Genomic DNA, 16,509 nt, shown 5'->3' with positions numbered 1-16,509 from the left:
GCTTCTTCAGAAAGGCCTCTTGTTCGCAGTTTCCAGTTGCCTTTGCCTCACGCATCACTTTGTTGAACAGAAATTCTGTGCAGAAGCCATGAAGCAGCTAGGAGGCCCTGGCTGTCAGGGAAGGCACACATCCAGGCAGGGCACCCCCAGGTCTGTGCCATACCTAACTGCTGCAACAACAAACTTTGAACGCCCAATCTCAGCCCTCCCTCCCCACCCCTTTTTCCCTGGCTCCACTGCTCCTTTTAAGCAAAGACCCTGGTCCCCAGCCCTTACCTGCAGGTGGGACCTCTTGAACTTGACTTACCTCCTCAGCATGGCCCTTGCCTGGCTTATCATCTCACACTTGCCTGCTGCTCACTAAACTGTTGGCTGGACCAGTTATCCCCACAAAGCCTGTGCGGCAACCCCTGCCCAGGGTCATGCCTGCGATGGCAAAGACACAGCCTTGTCCTACGCTGCTCGTCTTCTCCAGTGGGTCTCCCCACTGGGTGCTCAGAGGAGGGCTGTGGGGCCAGCAGGAAGAGTGTGTGGGCTGAGGCTTGGGCGAGGCTCGCTGGGGCAATTAGTGCCTGCTGGTATGCTCAGTGCCCTGACACCAAGTCTTTTCCAAGCCAGAGCTCAAACAAAGCAGGGATGTCAAGCCATATTTCTTTCAAGGTGATTTATTGGGCTGTGTCTAATGAACTGTACACAGCACCTTTGCTTGGTTAAGACATGGAGGAGATGGATGGAGCAAGCATCAAAGCTCTTGCGTACACCTGTTTTGACAATGCAAGAGGTTTAACACTAGGTTATGCTCATTTATAACACACCAGGATCACCCACAAACTGCCGTGGGAAGAAGCAAGATCCTGACTCTGCGGAAGCTGGGAAGCATGATGTACTGTTGGATGGAGGTGGAACAGGGGCTTGAGGAGGCTTTCCAGTGTTCCTGGGGCAATGCATGTCTCTGGGAGCTACTCCCAGTGCACTCACAGCTCTGCAGGTCCTTTCTGCGGCGCTTTCGGCAGGGAGAACACTGCACTGTTAGCTGACCTCGGAGGCTGCAGAGATGATCAGAACCCCAGGAAACATCCTCAGACCTTGTGCCCTGATCAGACTGCTAATCCAGCTAGCAGGTCCTGGGAGCCGTCCTTTCCCCAGCCTTTGCTGGGCAGCTTGCCTGTGGTTTACCATGGCTTTCTGTCCCTCCCCTGGCCTCATCAGGTTTATTTCCCTCACTGGGCTGAGGAGAGCTCAGTGTGTGCACGCTGAGAGCCTGGCAGCCCTCTCCTTCCAGCGTGCTGGCTCACCGCTTACACAGACAGACCACGGCAGTAAGGCAAAGGCGAGGGGAAGGAAAACCAGACTTTTTGGTTGGGCTTTGAAAACACAGGCAGCAGTTGTCCAAAACAGCCTGAGATGCCTAAGTCTTCGAGATGAAAATCAGCTGACAACAAACTTTTGCTGCCTGTTGAGCCCCTGAGTTCCTCATCTTATTTACACTGGTGTTAATCTCAACTAAAGTTGGTATAACTGAGGTCAGGGATCAGACCAAATGGTCTGCCTTGATCTCTTTAATCTTCCATCTTTCATTTTCATGCCAAACTCTACTTTTAAAGCTACATGAAAGAATCATCAGTGCTTTTTGAAGGATTCAATCAGGGCAACTATTTTGGGGATCTGAACACATAAAAACCAGCTTTTTACTGTTGTTCAGAGCACTGCAGAACTAATAGAACTCTGGGAGAGTTAATTGGATTTTTTTTTTTTTACCCTCACAGTCCCCCAGCTTGTTGACTAAATCCCAGCTATTATCAGGAATATTACTACAGTGGACCTGTGGCTTGATCTGAAGCTCTGGGAAAGGATTTGCATTGTGCTGTTCAGTAGAGATCTTACTGTTACAGAAGGGAATCAGGCTTCAAGTAATTTTTCATTAATTAAAAATTATTCAGTATCCCTTTTGCGTGTTCACTGCTGCCGCTCCTGAATGCCCTCCTTTTCTCGGCAATTACATAAAACAAGATTCTGAATGGTGTTTAAAAACAGCTTTACTGTCTTAAAACAATGCCTAGCATCTTCTGTCTCTGACCTGTTTACCACCCTATTCTCTGTCCTGGGCAATTAAAAGGTTGAGGAGTACAGCAGCCTGGGTGTAATTGAATGAACAGGCACCAGTGGCAGAGCACTGGGAGGTTAACTGCGTGCTCAACCTCTATAGCCGATGCAGACTCTTTTCCCAAGATGCTGATGTCCTGATTAGATGCACATTAATTGAGATACCATGCTTGTTTATGCAGAGGCTGGATGCAGCTGCAGGGAGGATGAGAAAGGCAGAGGATGGGGGGAGGAGAGCAGTTCTTGGCGTGTCAGGAGGGGGTTTTGCCCCTTTTCCCCTGGGTAAATTCATAGTAAGAGACTCAAGAGCATGAGCCTGCTCCTGCCATGGTCTTGTGTGACCTGGTTCACAGTGAGGGTGGAATAGAGAAATGCCACAAAAATAATACCCTTGAAGCCACACCATACAATATAGATGAGGATCCCTCACAGGGGACCTGAGGCCCTAACGGAGAAATCCTGAACCGTGGGAACCGGTGGGGACCATCCACTAACAGTGGTCAAGGTCTGGGCTGCCCTTCTTTAGAAAAGCCATGATTGCTGGAAGGATCACGTGGAAGAGGCTGGTCTGTCTGAAGGAGGGACTTCAGAGTTCATGCTGCTGGTGTAGATTTGGGAGCTACTAGGTAATACTTGGAAAATGTCCCTTGTGACCAGCACTGTTCTACAGCTCCTTACAGGAGTAATAGCTGCTTTTGTGAAGAGGGCCCATGACTAAGCACTGGCTGTGGATGCCTCCTGCGGCAGGCTCCTCTTGGCGTGGGCCAAAAGACGTCACACTGGAATAGGGGAGGAGGATTTAGCAGTTTCTGTGGGTCAGTCCTTCTCTTGCACTGAAGGTTTGGGAAGGCTTCACTTTCGGTCCAGCTTCTGTCCTCTGCTGGGGGCAGAATAGATGTACCCGAAGAGTTGAATTCACATTCCTTTTGTGTTTAACTGGTCTAACTGGGAGGGCAGGCTTGGTGCTCCTTACTTTCTCTTGCTCCAGCCTTTTTCTCTCCCACTCACACAGCTCTGCTCCTTCCCGTAACATCTGGATTCAACTATCAAACAACAGGCTTTCTGTAACACATTCCTCGCCTCCCTCGCTGCTTCATGCCTCATAGGGTTTGTCCTGTTCACAGAGGGAATAAACACAAAGCGGGGGAGGTCAGGGAGAGACAAAGAAGGCAGGGCAGGGTGAAGGCATCAGGAGGTGAAAAACTTTTTTCTTTTCCTTTCCTGAACCCAGCTCTCAGCCTGTTTGACGTGGGCTCCCAAATGCCGCACAAACACAGGAATCCAATTTAAAACCACTGCAAAAGCCTTCTGAAACTGTCCCATGAAAGCTGCCCTGCAGTAATCACAGCGACCAGAAGGAAAACCTTCCTGCCATTCCAGGGATGGGGAGGATGTGCAGCCCTCTGCACTGCTGATGGGCTTGTCTTTGGTTGGCAGGCATCTCACGTAGCCAAGCCCCGGGTACCCTAACGTGGTATGTCTCATGAGCTGTTAATATCCCTGGGAACACAGTAAGCTCCAGTGTCCTGCTGTGTTTTGGGAAAGAAGAGATTCGGGAGGTTGGTTTTGTCTGCATGAGACCTTAGAGTGAGTTGCCAGACTTGAGTGTGGATGGCTGAAGATCTTCACAGAAATTAAAGTCCATCAGCTCAGGCCCTCAGTGGGTTTAGAGATAAAATGAGGTAGGGTCTGGGAGCAGCGGTCCACTTGGCCCACTGTCCTGCCCTCTGACAGAGCCCTGAATCACATGTTTCTGGGAAAACAACCAAATATCTTGCTGTGAACATCTGGAATAACAGCCCTCAGGGACATCTACTGACCCTTCTCAATCACTGGTTGGCTTTCGCCCTGAAGCACGTGGATTTAGATCCCTTCTAGCTGGTTTCTTACGCCGATGTGATCAGAGCTGGGCAGGACATACAAAGCCAGGTCCCCCGTGCTGTTAACTGGAAGAGCGGCTTTTCGGAGCATGGCTGCTTTCCTCCTGCTGTGGTCTTGGCCGGAGTGTTGAGGGACAGGCTCTGGCACTGGAATTTCATGTACTGCAAGACCTCAGCTCAAAATGAGGTGTGAGGGGTCATGGCCTTGCCCTGGTGCTTGCTCCTCTTGCACATTTACAGTTTTGGGGACAGCAGCAAGTAGGAAATGCTGAGGATGGAGATGCCACCATGCCTGGGACTACCAGCTCTGAGCTGTCCTTAAGATATTTGAGTATCCTCCAGGGAAAAGGAAAGTGGAGGAGGAAATACTACTGCTCGCTCAACACCCACTTGCTTCATGATTAGCGTACCTCCTTGGACAGGGAAAACCCACTTTGGAGCCTACATCACCCAACTGGACACTGATCCCAGAGTCTTGCATCCTGGGAGAGCACAGCTGTGGTCCCCTGCCATGCTGGGAGAGCGTGCTCAGCTTCTCTATGATGGTGTGATATTTACTGTACAGGAAAGAAAAAGTGGTATCTAACTGGACTTCCACTGGGTACTCTGATGAATCAGTTAGTGAGATGATCTCCACTACATTCCTGCTGGTGCTGATTTAGAAGAGGTTAATTTAAATCAGCACAGTTTATGCCGGAATGATCTCAGTGGAAATTAGGGGGAGAAAAAACAGGTGGTGAGTTCTTGCTTCATATATCTAATTGGGAGGCTGACCAAAGTCTAGATAAAGCAACATCAGTGTTGGGTTAAGCAACATCCTTTAAAACAAAAAGGATGCAAATCTTCTGTGCAAGACAAGCCTAGTAAAAGAGATATTATAAATCTACGTGAAGCCCTCAAATTCTAAAGGGATATAAATCTAATTAAAGTGATATAAATCTAACTGAAGAAATAAATTGTAAATCCAGCCAAAATGATATCCATCTAAGGAAAGCAATGCAAATGCACTAGAAACACCATAAATAAAATCAAAGCAATATATAAGATGTAATGGAAGCAATCTGAAACCTAAATCAAGTGATATAAATATAACAGAATGATATAAAACTAATTAAAGTGATTTATAAAATGGACATTTCAAAAAGAATCACAGCCTACAGAAGATGAGAATAGCTGAAGAGAGGGACCAGGGTAGGTTTATGAGCAATAAAAACATTCTGCAGCTACAAAGAATAAACCAAGGTTAATTAGGTGCTGTGCTTCGGGGCGATCTCCAGTTGCAGAAGGGGTCGGGAAAGCTGCTCTTCTCCCAGCACAGCAGTCACAGTCGCTCCTGATCCACATTACACGAATGGCAAGGAAGCAAAACAGGAATGTTTTGCATGGGGTAAATGTAAGGTAGTGAAGATAATGACAGCACTGTTCAGGGGAACCCAGGAGTCTTCCAGCTCGAGGTCCTGAGAGCTCTGGGGACTGGACGCTCAGTTAAGCAGGAGTTCATGGGAACAACCGTAATCCCCTGCACAGCTGAGCACGCTCGTCTGACTCTATCAGACCTGACGCAGCAATGCGGGCTGGGAGCGCCAGCCTCGTGTTGAGGGTCGACTCTCGAAACAGTTAAGAGAAACTGGAATCAATTCAAGCCCAAAGCAAAATGTTAGGCACATTTTAGCCCTGATTTGCTGTGCAGCGATGCTGGGTGCACAGTGCCAGCACCCCGGAGCAGCCAGCGTAGCGAGAAGGACGAGCTGCTGGGTGGTTTGTGGCTTCCCCCTCGCCCCTGAGCTCCACAGAGGGGTCCGGCTTCCCTGCGGGCACGGGGACAAGCGCAGTCAGCCAGCACAGTCCTGTCTGAAATCTTTCCCCAGGGAGGTTAATTTCCATTGCAAACTTTCCTGTATACAGCGAAGCAGCAAAAAGAAAATTAAGTATTTGGGGATTTTTTCCACTTCAGTTTAGAGCTATAAAGATCTCCTTCCCCCCTTTGCCTTGCATGTTTAAAGGCAGAACCATCCCAAATCTTCTGTGTTCACAGAGAGAGCCAGTGGTTCATAACTTTCTCTTAAACTGGAAGAATCTAATTTTTTTTTTCATTTTCATCCATTTTCACATGACATAAATGTCTAAGGATCTTTTGGTTTTCACTTAAGTGATTTAATAATTGACCTAATATGACCACAATGCAAATAATTAATAAGGCTGTTGCTCATCTTTGGAAAAAAAGCAATTGCGGTAAGCAGTCAGATATGCTCAAAATTCTGCTTTCCTTTAGCTAAAAGAAAGCTCTCTCTTTTCAGTCTAAAAAATAAAACATCCTCAATTCAGCTTTACAATTGAGCTTTTCCTTTCCAATCTTACTCCAGAGCAAAGTGCCATATGTTTTATACTTAAGGATTTCAAAATTTTCTTGTGCTTGAAAGTAATTTGGCATTTGAGCATTTGCAGTGGTCTGAATTTCATTTTCCCAGAGTAATGGCAAATATCTATTTTGTGGAAATTTACTGAAAAGCAGCACCCCCCTCCCAAAGCGCTCAACCCCAGCAATTTCAGTTAGAAATCAGCCTGGAGGGAAATGCAAATATTTTTCTTTCAGATTTAGTTGGAAATGTTTCCGATGCTTTCCTGGAACATTAATGCAAAATTAGGCAGTCTGTTGGACTGATGGGCCCACTGATTCAAATAGTTTTTTAAAAACCACCAAGTTAACCAAAATGTCTATTCACTTCATCTATGGACAGATGTGTTGTGTTCTGCGTCGCCTAATCTTACATGGTCCTAAAGCTCATTGGAAATAGTTTTGTAAATTGTTATTTTATATTACATTACATTATATTCTTCCCATCAAAGCCATGTAACGGAACGGTTTGAAAGTGGGTTAAACAGCTGGGGATGAGGAGGGCAGAGTGGCTGAACAAGCCACCCCTACCAGGGCTCTTCGTAGCACACCTCTGTTTTAAGGTGCCTCCAGAAAAACCTCACAGAGCTCATTACCTGGAATCAAGGAGGTGGGCAGACATTCAGCATCACCGAAATTCAAGCCTGATTTAGCTCAGGGTGGACGGAATGAGATGTGCCACTTGGAATTAACAAATGAGCTGGAAATTAGGAAATAGGTCTCGTGACTAACAGAAGTTACACACCAAATCCAGAATGCACTCCCGAGAGCCCTGGTTGCCACAGCGGCACACCAATGCCTCCTGCTTTGCTTTGGCTCTCTGGAGCCCTTCCAATTGTGTGAATACAGCAATAAGCCTCAGCTACAGTCTGACATGACGCAATATCTTATACAGGTCATTAGCGTTATCCTTCCGTGCTAGATTTGCATGATTTTACACTGGGAAGGATTTTGCCTCTGCAGCTCGTCCTACGCTGAAATCAGATGTGAGGGACAGTGCTAGTCCCTGCGAGCATGGGGGCCAGGAGCCGGCTCTGGGGATTTCACATTGTGCAAATGCAAGCTGGATCCAGCCCGGCGACTTAGTGGAGTTGACGATTAGGCTGTTTCTCATCCTGTTCTTTTGCTGAGGTTGTTGCTATCAGTATTGAATACAGACGCTGCAATAGCCTTGGCGATACAATCAGCAAACAAAAGCCCTGAATCCATGAAACACTCACTCCGTACTGTCACTAAAACTTCTCCAGTGGCTACAGGAGGATGAGTGATGCCCAGACCAGCCTGAAACACAGTCAAAGCACCTTGGTGCATCGTGCGCCATGTGTGCAGACATAAGAAAGCTAATGATAACCTAGCATGCTTTGAAAAACGATGAGGATTGATTTAGGATGGGGAACATGGCTGGTTATTACAGCAAAGTAGATAGATGATGGGGTTGCAGTGACATTTGAAGAAGGACAAACAGGATTTTACTCATGGCCGAGTACTTCTGGGGCTGAGGCTCTTTGTGCTGCTGTTGACAGCACCTGCCCAGTGAGAACCTGGCACTTACCTGAGAAGCCCAGGTCTTGCTGCAATAAATGTAGTAAGTGATGAAATGATTGTCCAACCTGGAAAGAGAGATTTAACAAGACAAGGTTAAAGCAGAGAAACTTCATAGACTGTCAAGAAATTAACCCAAAACCTGTAAGCTAGGCTTGGTGAATCTAGAGTGGACTAGTTACAAGGTCCAAGCCAGGAGTCTGTTCCCATGAAGGATCTGGGGTGGTGGTGGCTGATGAGAATCAGAGTAGCACAGCTTATACAGGTACCTCTTGAACTCAGAGATGAGGGAATCAGTCAAAAAAAGGAAATATATGACCTTGGCTATGCGAGAGTCTGGCAGTGATACCTACCACCTTTCAAAGGGTGGGGATCTCCTTCTGCCTGTCTGCTTGTGGTGAGAAGGCTCCACAGCCACCCTGCTCCCAGCCCAGCATGGCAAGGGACAGAGCTGCCATACTCCCTCCTGGAGCCACACCGCTCACCCCCGAGCCTGGGGAGGGCACGACGTGAGCAATGCAGAGGCTGCTCTGCCTTACACAGGCGTGAGGGGCTGCTCCATGTCTGCTTGGGAAGGCAGATAAAGGTGAACGTCACCTTTCCTTCCTCCCCAGGGAAAGCTGCAAGCTCCTGTGCAGCAGGGTTGTGGCAACGGGCTGGCCAGTGCTCAGGAGGGGTGTCACTTTCCAGCTTTCTGGAGCGAAGCTGGCAGCCATCACCCCACGCTGTGGGTTTCAGTGGAGGAGAGGGAGGGGTAGAGCTGGTTCAGGTCCAGGTTTTAGTGCTAGCTTCACCAATTGATCGCAGCTCTTGACTAATGCTTGTAAATCTTTGCTGGGTGCTGCCAACAAGCCATCAAACTAGAGATGACAGAAAGAACCCCCCCCCGCCCCGTGCCAGTTCCTGCAGTCCCTCCTGCAGCTCCCCAACCCTGCTGCTGCTTTGGCTCCAGCTCCCGGGTGTCGTTATCCCAACGCGTGGCTCCTGGAAACAGTCCACACTCCCTCATCTCTATCTTCCTAGCTCAAGGTCCTCCTGCCTGATGTCCCTGCAGGCAGTGAGATGGAGGCAGGCCAAGGGACAATCTGTTCCTCATTGAGGTCATCCTGCAGCTTGCAGCTCGCTGCTGATGTGGCGTTTGGGGGATGGAGTAAAAAATAATAAAACAAAAAATCTCTTCCTTGCCTGGCCTCAGTTCCAGTGCTTGCTGGGGGACTGATAAAGCGTGGGAAGCACAAGGCCAGCAAAGGAAACCTAACTCTTCCAGGTGATGCTTTACACCCCCCATCCTGCTCCCAGACTGGTGGCTAAAAGCCACGGCAACTCACCAGCTGGGCACAGCACCAGGACCTTAGAGGAATATTTTCTATATCCCTAGCCAGACTTTCCAAGGTAGTTTTCTGTTTTTGTCTGTCCTCCAGTTATTTCAGGGAAGGGGCTCCCCCACCCCGGCTCCCGAAGGCCCCCTCATGCTGGGAATCTCTCCTTCCCTACAGCCCAGCCGAGCTGCTGTGTCATTTTAATGACCCAGCTCTAAGCGCAGCTGCCGAGCTCAGACAGCTTCTCGGATTCTGGTGAAAAATCACAGCTGTCTTGAGAGTTTCCTGTTGCTTTGCCTTCTCCTATTTGCCCACCCCATTAAGGAGGTGGGGAAAGCAGGAATGCAAAAGCTGAGAAGTATTCAGAGCTGGGAAGTTTTTTCTTCCCTCCAGTGCACCAAAGGCAAGATGCTCCTGCCTTCCCTGTCTGTGGCATGTGGGAGAAACCAGCAGCATCTTTTAAGAAGCTACCTGTTCCCAGATGCCAGAGTTCCCAACCCTCTCTCATGAAAGAACTGGGCTCTGAATTTCAAATACCCCAAAGTCCAAAGAGGTTTGGCTTAAGCTGCTACTCTGGAGTTCAGGATGCGTCCTTCAGTCATGCTGTGGAGTAAAACCAGAGTCCACTGTTAAATAGTGATTCATGAAAGCAGAGAAGCGTGAAAGAAAACAGAAAGGGGGCACGAGAGCTGGAGTAAGACAGAGCTACTGCTGGGAAGACTGGGAAGTCCCTTTTGTGTTCCCAAGGCACTGTGACGTGAAGCTCAGAGTTTGGCCAAGGACACAAGATGGTCCTGCTTGCAGCTGCCCTGCCAACCGCTTCCAGGCTGGGCAGCACGCGGGTCACCAAGAGCGCCAGGCCTGAGAGAATGCATCACACTGTTTGTGGGGCACTGCTGCGAGGAAGTCTGCAGCCCAGAACTAATTGAGCGGCTCTTAGCACTGGAGAAATCACATTATATTCCCTTCACAGCTCGTGGGGCAGGATTGCAAGAGAACAAGAATCCCTCACTGGGCTGGAGCCATAAAAGGGTCAAGGCACTCTTGTCTGTGTTAGCAAGAGAAGAGATACCTTTGCTTGAGATAAGAGGCACTAACCACAGCGGGAGGGAGGCAGAGCCTGGCACTTTGTGCTCTGCCTGTTCAGAGCACAGGCGGGAGAGCAGAAACTCACCAAGGACGTGCTGTACCCTGGCGGGGTGCACAGAGGGGTGCAAGCACGCTCAGAAAATGCTTTTGCAACAGGGGGCTGGATTAGTAGGGAAAGCTGCACCCCTGGCGATGCCAAGCAGGTTTGGGGCACCATTGGCAGCAAAGCCTGGGCTGTGGAAGAGAAATTTCCCCTTCCTTCCCAGTGACACTCCTGCTAGCTGCCCCAGGGACAGGCTGGGGGTTTCCCTGGCCCTGACCAAGAGCTGCTGCCATGGGAAGAGGCCAGCCCAGGAAAGCAGAAACGACCCCTGTTCTCCCGCTCAAGGAAACCATCCTGCTGGTTTATGATTCATGGTTATGGGAGTGGGGAGGCTGGTATGTGCATGTAGCCTCTTGCGTGCTAATCACAGTGAGGATGGGGATGGGGGAGGTGGGAAGTGTAGGGGGATGAATTCACGTTCCCTGGCGTGAAGAGATCCAGACAGCCCGCTGCGTCAGCGCAGGGTCAGCAGGGTAAGGCCAGACAGGCTTTGATTCCCCCAGCAACTGGCTTTCAGCTGGTGCCTTCCCACCACCCAGCTCAGCCCCTAGCACAGGAACCATGTATACAAGGGGAGCCACTTTATCCCTTCTCTCTTTCTCACCATAACCTTAGCTGGAGCCCTTCCCCACAAATCACGTGGTGAACATGGCTCCATTTCAAGGGACAAAGTGCAGGAGTTTCTCATTAACAGAGAATGAAAACTGCCTGCTGTGATCCAGCTGCAGTAACTCTGTTGGAGGAGGGAGAAAAATCTCTGTTGGGGAAGGAGGTAGAAAAGGAAATCAAACAAGCACAACTGCCTCACAAAGCCTGAGCCAGGAGCTCTGAGCCCTGTAGTGCTGCCCCTGCACTTCTTGCCCTGTACACCCTGCTGAACCTCCACTGACGCCAGCATGTCATGCCAGAGAGGACCTTGCTCTGCTCCCTGAACCTCTTGGGGGACCACAGCTGCAATGACCTTGACTGCCATGTAATGCCCAGCAAAACCGTTCTGGACCACACAGCATCCGTCTGGGGCTTCCCTGTCTTGCCCAGTCACCTACAGCCCATCCCAGGATGTCAGAAGTGGGGAGCAGGAGCAGCACTGCCTTCCCAGGGTATTTAGGAGCAGGGAATGCAACAAAGAGGAGGAGCAGGAGAAAGGGAAGCGGTTGCTGTAGTGTTTACATCTCCCCCTGTTCTGCCCCCAAAACGAAGAAACTGAGATTTGATTTCCCTGAGGCAGCTCCCAAAGAATTTACCCGGCATTCAAAGGAAAAGGCCTCTTTTTTCCCACCTCCAGACTTGGCTGCAAAACGAGCCTCTCGCTCTACAAGGGGAAAAAACCCCATATTGTTAGTGAGAACCCACTACTGCCAAACAGACCGACCCACGTGGGCCCAGGGCTGGGAGTGGGAGTCAGATAGGGAGGGAATAAAGTGTCCCTTTTTCTGGTGCATGGGTTGCCTGGGCTGGGGGTGATGCATGGTTAGCATAAGTGGAAAGGTCAAGTTTTGTAACAGCCTGAAGAGGGGGATCTCCCTTCTGGGGGAGCTAGGGGAGGAATAAGGAGCATCTGATGAGCAAACAGCCAGATAATCATTGACTCCCGTGTGGCTTTTTCACACTCCAGGGGAAAGGAGATATTACGGTCGGAAGGGCTAAGTGCACCGCATAACCTGGTGAGAGGATGGGAGAGTGACCCAGCCAGCCTCCTTCAGCAGCAGCAGATTTCCAAGCCCTAGAGATGAAGGAGCAGACAGGGCAGAGATGGAGGAGGGGAACTGGGTGGTTGTGGGAGAGATGGGGTGACAGCACAGGGCAGAAGAGAAAACACTGTCTGGATAAAGTGGGAGCACTGTTTTCCTTCCGCTGCATTGGCGCAGCACCGGAGAAATCCAGTCCCAGGGGAACTGTTTGTAATTGTTTATGGTGAAGTGAAACAAGCTGCTTTCCTTTTACCCCCAACACACACATTCACTCGCTGGCACTTTATGCAGCAGCTAATCTAAACGGAGAGAGGACCTGCCAGCATCTGCTGTAGCTTCCCTGATCCTCCCCTCCCCGCCCCAGGGGAAGTTACAGACAGAATCATCCTTGCTTGTCCTCCCAGCAAACGCCTCTGCTTTCCCTCAGGAAGAGGTGGTGGTGTTGGCCAGGGTGGCATACCCTTCCCTTCCCACCTCCTGGTAGAACCTCTTGTTGATGGTGAAGGGCAGGTTGCAAGAGACAAAGCCCTGATCCTATTGCCATGGAGATGTTAATTCAAGCTGAGTTCAAAGGAAATTGTTCCAGCTAAAGCTAACAAGCCTGGCAGGAAAGCCCTGCTGTCAGTTGAAAGAGGCCAGCTTCTCGTAAAAGGGGAAAGGAGGTGGGGTCAGAAAGAGGGGCCCCCTTCCAAAACACCAGCTCCAGATAGACACGGCCCTATTCCCTGCCCTTGAGCAAAGCCTCCCCCCGGCCCCCCCCCCCAAAGCCACCAGCTGTGAAGCAAGACAGCAGAAGATGCCAGGCAGTCTTCCTGTGCCTGGACCCTTACAGAAGAGCGACAGGGAGGCAGGGGACAGAGGAGCGAGGAAAGCAGCTCTGCTGCGCAGGGCAGACGTGACAGGCATGCGCTCAGGCTGCTGGGCCCTCCCGGCCAGGTCACTCTGCTATGGCATGTGCTGATGACAATAACGAGCGCTGGTCCCGAGCAAGGCTGGCTGCCTCCTGCCACGCACCAGCAGCCACTGGAGGCGGGGGAGAGAGGGAGCCCTTGACAGGGGTGGCAGAGCTCCTGCCCTGCTGCCACGCAAGCGTTAAATGCACCATGTGATGACCAGGGCAGGATGGGTCTTGCTTAGCTTGTCACCAAAGTCATTCAGGTTTTCATACAGCCAGTGCAGTTTCATGCTTTAGTGGAAGTATTCCGTTTGGTGTAATGATTAATCCTGGCAAGTGAGACCTGTCCGTGAGTATAAAACCTTGTGTTCATGCCTGGTGTTTAGGTTGAGCTTCATCTCTGAGAGAGGGGGTGAACCGTCTCTGAGAGAGGGGGTGAACGTTCGCAGCCGATGGGTGGGACTGCCCTGGTCATTGTCTGGCATTGCCGGAGGGCATGGGGGTCCCTACAGAGCACCTGGAGGGAAGGCAGGTGTGCTCTCCCATGCAAAACATCCTTAAATAGGATCCTTGAACAGGCACCGAGGAAGAGATTTGTCGGGGTGCGAGAAAGGCAGAGGCTGCAGCTCAGGGTGGACGGGAGGGAGTGCAGAGCTGCAAGGTCAATAAACAGCTTTGAAAGAGAGGATGAAGCAAGCGGCTGCCCACCCCCTCCCCTGCCCTGCAGGAGCACTTTGAACATCTCCTACCCTGAGTCAGAGCAGGAGCAGGCCTGCTTAGCGCAAGATTTGGAGGAGAATTATGAGCAGCTCAGCTTAGTATTAAAGACATTAACTGTGGTTTTGAAAAAAAGAAAGAACAAAAACCCCAAACTCAGAACAGACTCTTCCAACTGAGCTCGAATATCTTCCCATCTGCTCCTCCAGTGCCAAGAGGTGAAGCAGGCACTGGAGTCGAAGTGTGCTCCCCGCCAGCCAGGGCAGCAAGAGGAAGAGAGGAAGCTTTTGTCTGTACCAGGCAGCCCTGGAGAAACTCCTGGCTGGCAAGGAAGGACCCCGAGGGAGTCCTGTGCAGTCCCTGGCCACTTCTGGACCCTGAGGTGCCTGCAGGCCTTGCAGGAAACTGCTGGCAGCACAGCTCCCCTCCCACTGCCCCAGCTCCCTTTCCCTCCTTCCCATCTCCACTGCCTTCCTCGCTGCTTCTCTGCAGCCCCTTCCTCCTCTCGCAAGCTCGCCCTGCTGCTGGGCTCAGAACTACTGCCAGGAAAGTGGCAGGGAGCAGTAAGAAAGCGCTGACAGCCAGTTACTACTGCGGGTTTCACATCCTGCTGGTTTAGCAAGACTTGGGCCCTCTCCCACCTCTTCCTTTTCTTTCATCTTCCCCTGCTTCCAGGCCGTAGCTTGAGGCTGCAGTTGCTGCAAAAACAGGAGAAATTTGCTAACAGACAGCAGAGAGATTTCCCACAAATCAGAGCAAAAAATGTTTTCTCTGTCTTCTAACTTTTTTTCTCCTCCTTTCATCATGCCTGTCCCCTTTTCCTGCCACCTCTCCCTCTCTCGGACTCCTTTCGGTGCCAGCTGGCTTCTCGCCTCCCGTGTCACTGCAGAGAGCAGAGGGGCACCTCCCGGAGCAATGCTGACTTTTGCCCTGCTCAGCAACGTGCCTGAGCAAGAGTGGAGAAAGTAAGGAAAAGGGGAAGGACAGACTCGGGTTACTGTGAGCTATTAGGGTAGCGAGAGCAAGAGAGCGAGCGTGTGTGCAGTGAAGCGGAGGAGGAGACCTGAACATGCTAGGGTCAGAAATAACAGCAGCGATACTTGGCGTCTCTCCGGCCTTGTTCGTCATTGCACCGTAATCTCAAAGATGGGGTCACAGCCTGCCCGTGGCGGCGCAGCCCAGCGGCAGGACAGCCAAGAGGAGGACCCAGAACCCGGACTTTGGTCGGAATGTGCCTCTTCGCTGTGCAGTTAGGAAGCCTCCTCCAGACACTGAAGGGCATTGGTGCCACCGATGAGCCCGACCCCCCCACCTTGCCTGCTCACCCTGCCTCGAACAAGGTGGCCAGAGCACTGCTGAAGCGCAGCGAGCTCCCCAGTGACCCAGCGAGGAATCCGTGTAATCAAACTGGGGGTAAAGTACCTCTGTGGCCACTGCTCCCAGCACAGGTATAGGTGTAAGCTCATCATCATCAGTACTTCTCAGAAGCCCTTTCTCCTCCCCCAGGAACAGGAAAGGATCTGCTGGAGTATTAGGAGAATCACACACGCCCTCACTATAGCTCAAGCTTCATCCTAAAGCAAGCTAGAGAGTTTTTCCCCCCCCAGGCTGAATCTACAAGTTGAATTATTTTAGAAAAGAAAACCAAGTAGTTAGAAAAACAACTAGTCCCTCCTAGGCAGCCACAGTTAATTTCATCTTCTATTTATATATAGCCTTAACATACTTCTCTCCTGCAAAATTTGCTCAGACATCCTGCTAAGGAGTGAGGTAGCATTGCTGTAGTCACCTACAATAGTCTCTCCCAACCCCATCCTTTTTTAGTTGTACGTATTGAATTAGGTGCTCTGGTCCTGTGATAATGCTGAGGTGACAGAGAGTTGTTAAAAACCCAGCGGAAGGATCTATGGCTTCCACCACTCTTCTAGACCCAGAGAGAAGGTATTTTCCTACATACCCCCCACCAGAAAGTGAGCTCTGAATTTTGCTTCTACCAGGAACTTGGCAATTTCCCTGTGAGTACCTTTGCCTTTTTTCCCCCTGATGATTAAGTCCTTCTGAGGCAATATTTAGACCTGCCTTAATCTCTACCCCATGCTGACTGCAGAGCATCACCATTTCTTCCTTCCTTGCTCTTTTGCACCCGAAGAACTTAGGGCTGGTTATTTTAATGCCCATTGCGAGGTTAGTCAGCTTGGCTTTCGACAGCTCTCATTGATTCCTCCACACACCGACCTCTAAGCTGCTGCTTTCTCTGCTGATCTGGCCTGTTCCTACATCCCTTGCAGGCATTCTGATTACTGTTAGCATCCTTTTGAGGTGGTTATTCATCTAGCTAGAACTGGAAACCTCCCTTGGAAGGTGTCCCCACCCCCCCCACCTCTCAAACATTTTGAACTTTGTTTTTTTGACTTAGAAAAATTGCAAGCCTCCTCTGAGCTCCCAAGTCCAATTTTCATTCCTGTGGATTTCTCTTAGCCAACAAGGATTTGCCTATTTGAAATCAAGAACCGTATTTGCAGGCTTTGTTTGCCTTTCCATTTCATTTTAATTGAATCAGCAGCTAATCTCTGAATCCAAGGTTACTTTCTCAGTGTGGTGCCCTTGTCGCTTTATCAGAACCCAGTCCAGGGCAATACCTTTCCTCACTGGTTCAGTGAACGCTGGTGAAGAAATTTACTCACTATCACATGCCATTTTATATTCACTACTGTTATTGGTGACATTGATTTTTCATGCTAGATAAAAGACTTTCACTTCTTGAGTAAGAACACA

The 16,509-nt window shown here is 50.2% G+C and overlaps 1 protein-coding gene and 1 long non-coding RNA gene across 4 annotated transcripts in view; one reads left to right on the top strand and one right to left on the bottom strand.

The window, feature by feature from the left end:
• Positions 1-245: 245 nt before the first annotated feature.
• Positions 246-8,818, bottom strand: LOC130141733 (uncharacterized). Its single transcript, XR_008819149.1, has 3 exons — positions 8,518-8,818; positions 7,931-7,988; positions 246-3,217 (listed from the first exon to the last, which is right to left on the bottom strand). It is a non-coding gene; the product is annotated as an uncharacterized LOC130141733 (long non-coding RNA).
• A 4,146-nt stretch (positions 8,819-12,964) lies between these two features.
• Positions 12,965-16,509, top strand: part of TRIM29 (tripartite motif containing 29) — a 43,906-nt gene continuing 40,361 nt past the window's right edge. For all 3 annotated transcript variants that reach the window (XM_056322875.1, XM_056322874.1, XM_056322873.1), the window contains exon 1: positions 12,965-13,366. The gene's annotated coding sequence lies outside the window, so the exon portion shown is untranslated. The remainder of the gene's footprint in view (positions 13,367-16,509) is intronic.

Source organism: Falco biarmicus, chromosome 20, assembly GCF_023638135.1.
Source record: "Falco biarmicus isolate bFalBia1 chromosome 20, bFalBia1.pri, whole genome shotgun sequence".
Taxonomy (NCBI): Eukaryota; Metazoa; Chordata; class Aves; order Falconiformes; family Falconidae; genus Falco; species Falco biarmicus.
This window is presented reverse-complemented; position numbering and strand designations above follow the sequence as displayed.